Source organism: Arvicanthis niloticus, chromosome 12 (genome assembly GCF_011762505.2).
Source record: "Arvicanthis niloticus isolate mArvNil1 chromosome 12, mArvNil1.pat.X, whole genome shotgun sequence".
Lineage (NCBI taxonomy): Eukaryota > Metazoa > Chordata > Mammalia > Rodentia > Muridae > Arvicanthis > Arvicanthis niloticus.
Window position 1 is genome coordinate 37,996,462 of NC_047669.1, and position 5,925 is coordinate 38,002,386.

The 5,925-nt window shown below is 38.6% G+C and overlaps 1 pseudogene; it reads right to left on the reverse strand.

Moving 5' to 3' along the window:
* Positions 1-2,052: 2,052 nt before the first annotated feature.
* Positions 2,053-2,163, reverse strand: LOC117718341 (small nucleolar RNA SNORA17; annotated as a pseudogene).
* Between the last annotated feature and the right edge of the window lie 3,762 nt (positions 2,164-5,925).

Genomic DNA, 5,925 nt, shown 5'->3' on the forward strand with positions numbered 1-5,925 from the left:
GTCGTCGTCTCATTTCTTTGTTTTCTCTATACTTGGCTTCCTCTTCCTTCTATTCTTCACATTTTTGCTTCCTTCCTTCTTAGTAGTAGATGATTATTAATCCTTTCCCATCCTTGATTCAGCTAAGAATAGAAAGTAGAATCTGTATTTGTTGTCTCCATTGTTCTTCCTGGTAGCCTTCTGGAAGTTGTAAAACATGGATTCAACATGGCTCCTTTTTGCATCACAACTTAGCTGCTCCGTTCCCATGAGTGCTGAACATTGCCTTGGATGCCATTCTAGGATCTTGACTTTTTAACCATAACCATCCTGCTCAAGGACAGTACCTAGGGTCATAGGTATTTTATTTTAAAGGTAATTTGAGATATATAGAAAGTTATTACACACCCAAAAGCAGCAGTCAGAATTGTCTTCTATTTTACATTACTTTTAAAGCTTTAGTAGTTGTTTGTGAATTGAACATCATGTATCCAAATCCTACTCTTCTCTTCCCCTCATACCATTTCTCTACTTTTTCAAACACCTGCCCAACAATTGAAGCTCTATTGTGTCACAGTTTGTCCTACAGTATACATTTTCCCATGTGTCTTTGCTTGCAAATGTTTATTGCAATGAGTCCTTGGTCTGGTATGAGGCCCCTGGCTTATGCACAACTATCAAAGCTGGAACCTCCCTTGAACCCCTCTAAGATATCCTGTTGCCCTGTGTCATGGAGATCCTACAGTTTTGGATCTGTAGGACCAGCCCCTTCAAATATTTCAGCCGGTCACCCATGGAGTAGCTATAAGGATGAGACAATTCAAAGTCTTGGGCCTGGCCAGAAGAGGAATCTGAGCTGATCATCCCAGCAGCCAGCTCTTTCTCACCTATACTGTCACAGTGAGCTCTCCTGCTCTGCAGTCTGTGGTCCAGCCACCACCACTGGCAGCAAGGTCTAGAGCCAGATCTGCTTTTATTCCCTCAGAGTTGGCTTATCAGTGCCCCACCATCAACACCAGCTCTATTATACTGCCTTGAAGTGTAAGGCTCCATTCCCCGCAATTTCTTGACACCTGGGACAGCTCTCTTGCCTGCTGTAGGTGGCAAGGTACAAAGGAGGGGAGGACAGCATCTTTTCCTCATTCCACTAAACAGCAGATAAGAGGCAGAGCCTGCTTTCCCATGCTCATGCCTTCTAGGACAGCTCACCTGCAACGCCCTGAATCCAGGGCCAGCTCTCCTATGTTGCCCAGGGGAAGCGCAGGGCCTGTTTTTTTTTTTTTTTGAGTGTTGAAGTAGGTGAGAGGCAGGTCCATTTTTCCTGTTTCCCTGACCACGTGGCCAGGTCTTTTGCCTTTATGCAGATGGTGAGGAGACATGAGGGAGGGCATCTCTCCCTTGACCATGTCAATGCACTGAAGTTGAATGTCAGGACCAGCTCCACCATGCTCATACCCTCAGGGCTAGCTCACCTGCAAATCCTAAAACCAAGGCCAGCTCTACTGTGCTTCTTGAGTGATATGCAGGGCCATGTCTCCAGCTAGAATGGTAAGCTCTCTTGATCTCCTGCTCCCAGGGCCAACTCTCCCAAGATGTTCAAGCAAGGAGTAGGGACCATGTTTTCGAAGCCTGCAGGCAACGGCATGTCCCAAGGCCCATAGCCAAAACCTTCCTGGTCTTTGGTAACAGACCAAAGCTTCAGGCTATGAAACCAGGCATAGTCCCAGGTGGCTGCACACTCCAAGACCCCTACATGGTCCCAGGTAGCATCACTGACTACTCAAGTCAGGCCGTTTCTCATTACCTTCAGACCCCAGTCGTGCCTTTCTTCATTATGCCCATGTCCTTCTCTTTCTCTTCTATTTCTTCACTGCTTACTTAATCCTCTTACTGATGCTCAGGGTCTCTGAGTCTCTGTGGTCATCTCAAGAGTGGTCACAGTAGTGCTACACCATGCCTGTCCCTTATGACATTGGTTTGAGGTCATCTGAGGCATGGTCTACCCCTAAACACAAAGGCTAGTGCATCATGGAGTGGTGGTAGTTTCAGACTCATTTCATATTTTTATTTCAGAGTATTAGGGTACTCAGGTGTTCAAAGGTCAGAATCCTGAGCATAGACTCTTTTCTCCCTGTCACATGACACACATGTGACACAACAGCCATACCTGCGAGGCCTTGAGGTCCTTTCTTATTTTTTTTATTTTTAAAAATTTATATATGTGTAGTATGTACCTTAATCGCATTCATGTCAATTTCCTTTCTCTAACACCCCTTTCTATAGATCATGATTACCCATTCATGTTTTCTTTTCATTTATATCCCACCGAGTTCAGTAAATGCTCCCAAAATTTGAATGGTTATGGGTTCAGTAATTACAGCATAGACCATCAGTAGGCAGACCTGCATAGAAAATTGATTCCTCCTCCCTCAGAAGCCACTGATTGTCAATATAGGAAAGCTGATTTCATCAGAGAAATGACAACTTGATTTTTATCTTACTGTAGTTACAATTTTATAATTAATAAACATTCCAATATATATATATATATATATATATATATATATATATATATATCCATGGAACATTCTACATGACATAGAGATATTTTGCTGAGGGGGTCAGATTGGCTTGTTGCTGTTTTGTTTGTTTGGTATGAGCAGCTTCAGTGTTTCTAAAAGTTAATTTGGATACCCATTAGGGAAGACATCTGAGAAATAGTGGATCTGTGGTCATAAAAGTTTTAATGTAGGAACAGGTGCCAAGAATGGTGGTAGGCTGTGGTGAGCTAGATTGTGAGACACTTGCAGTCGGAGGATTTCATGAATAATGATTCTTATTAAAAAGCCACTGGGAACATGCTAAGTCTTGGTGACACAGCAAAGGGTTCCCTCTAAGCAACCCTGAACATCTTGAGTAAGTATATCTACTAGTTTCAAGAGACCTAATATCACACCCTGAAAAATCTCCCTAACCCATCTTTGCTTTTGTTTAAAGGCTGGTCACATTCTCCCACAGGCTTTGTCTAAATACATTGCAGATTCCTTTAGAATGTATCTTACAGCATAGTTTTCAGTGCTGCATGCTCCGACCTCATCTGACACACACTAGGCTGACAGTTGAGAGCCCATTCACAAAACAGCATGGGAAAGCACCGGCCTCTCAGAGCCCCAGTGCACTTCTCAATGTGGCAAATTGCAATCCACAGGCGATGACAGCATCTCAAGAGAAGCTGTCCATTGTGAGGCTCGGGAGAGAAAATCAAGGGCTTCACATTGTAGAATCCTTTTATTTTTGTCCTTGACAGTGAAAAAATCTATAATGAGTGTTTCTGCAGTCATTGCTAACATATTAAAAGACCTTTGGGTATTATAATGGTATCTTGAATTTAGAAAAACTTGGGAAGTTATGTTTCTCAGAGTTTTACACTGTATAGTTTTAATAGATGTCATTTGTAGAGGCTATGTCACGACAACTGGGTGGAATGGTGAAATGTCTTGTCTAGTAGAAATATCTTAGCTATGTTATGACAACCAGGGGCAATGGTGGAATGGCTTGTCTACTAGTTATACCTTATAAACAAAAAGATCCCAGAAATAATACAGTAGATGAATTAAAGCCTCACCTACAACATTGCAGAGAAAAAATGGTGGCATTTCTTTATAACGGAAAAAAAATACCAAACGAAAGCCCCCATGAAAAGAAGAGAGGGTTAGAAATATGGGTGACATTTGCAAGCAATATGTGACATGTAGGGTATAAACCTCCTATCAAAAAGTAAGATGTCTAAAACCATTTCCACCACACCCCCAAAAATATTCAAAGCACTCTCCCCGTAGACAGAGTCTGTTGAAAGAGCTTCTGAGGTGATATTTGACCATTCACTTTCTCTCTTGTTTTGACTATTAGAGAGTACGGTTTGGGTTTGAGTGTAACAGCTGAAGGGCAAGTGTGATAGATAAGTTCAGCCAGGACTTTTATTTTACAGACTGGTCCTTTGCCTGACTCAGACATTGGAAAAGATTATGTACAGTTATGAACATACTGATATTCTTCAAAGAAAGCATGGTCTGGTCTTGTCCAGAATATGACAATTTATACAAATGTAGACAGAGTAGAATAAGACTAAAAATAGAAATTGTAGACAAGGACAGGACATAGGTTCTCTTTCCACACATATAACTAATTATTTCCAACACAGTTCAAAATGAGTAGTTTTCTAATAGATCACATTGTATTAATGTATATAGTACTCAAATATTTATTTAAAGACATTTATTTGATTAGATTATAGTGATGTCATTTATCTCTTCCCTTTGCTTCCTGCAAACTCTCCTGTGTACCTGTTCTACCCTCTTTCAAATTCATTGCTTATTTTTTTTAATTGTGTTTTAAAAAATCTCTTCATTTCAATAAGACTTTGCAAATTTAGAATTAAACATGTATATTTTATTTTAAATTTGTAAATTATAATTATGGCTTAGAAAGTAAAATCCAGAGTTGCAAGAAGGATCTTACAATTTAAACAGCATGTTTTCATATCTTAGAGAAAGATAACATGAAAATAAGACAATAACCCTGTGTCTGTTTAGTGTATGGTCTTGGAAAAACCTAAATCTGTCTGGATGATCCAATCATTGTGCACTGAATTCTCTCAGGTTTTTATGTTCAGGAATTAGTCATGATTGTTTCTAAATTATAATAACATTAAAGTAAAAGGCAGGAAAACAAAATTTTATAACATTGAATTTATAATTTGAATTATTTTGTACTCATTGTTACTATACAGGTCTCATTAATATTTTATATATTTTAATGTTCCATATTACATTTTGTAAACAAGTAACTTGCATTGGTGTGCCATTTAAAATTCTGTGACTGTCGAAAAATCTCTGATAAAGGATTCTGATGCCCTCTTTCTGGCTAAACATAGAACTAAATTATATTCACAACTACACTTGAGCAGAAGTGTAGCCACTGGCATGTGTGTGCTATGAACACCTTTCCAGTCTTACAGTTGTATAGCACTTGCTAAAGATTATGTTATGTAAACTGCAAGTCTGGATTCTCAAGATTATGCCACAAAGCAATGCTTCACTAATTCTTCTCAAACCCACATGGATTATGATATAGGCCAGAAATCAAAATGCTTCTGAATGTGCACTTAGGCTATTGAATCAGTTACTTAATCCTGAGGAGTATGTTGTACCTTAATGATTAATGACACAATGATCTATCCTGGAATAGAAGTAAAATAGTCTTCCCAATTGCTTGCTACATTTGTTATTTAATAAACTTCAGTTGTGTGCAGTATATTATTAACTGAATTTGTTATCATAATTGACAAGTACTATATGTGGTATTTTAAAATTTCTTTCACATCCCTATTCTTAACCTTTGAATACTCTCTAATTTTTCTCCTATTTGACAGTGTCTTCAGAATTCAATTACCCAAACTGTTTATGGCAGTAGAAAGCCGGAAGATATTCAGTATCAAGTAACAGGAGTGTGCCATTTGTGAACATGAAATACTTTAATGCTTCCTGTAAATAGCTCTAACACGTAATTTGTGAAAGCATTTTTTTCGAAAATGAATAACTAAAGCTTTTCTAACCCAATATTTCTGCATTCAAATAAGCTAAAAGCACAACACATCAGGCAGCCATTCAGAGATGCTGGCCCTTCTCTACACCCTTAGAGCATTTAGATATTTAAATGAGCAAAGCAGACAAGACTCATTTTGCATCCTAATTCAATGATGGATCACCCACACATATGAATAAAATTGTAACTCATACAAGTAAAATCTGTATATAAATGTGGGAGCATAGACTGAATGTGTTTTGTCGTAATTTAGTAAGTTAATGCAAGACAAAATTATTATCTCACTACTTTCATGGGTCAGGAGTCTATTACTGATCAAGTGTTTTTTCTATTTAGCTCTCA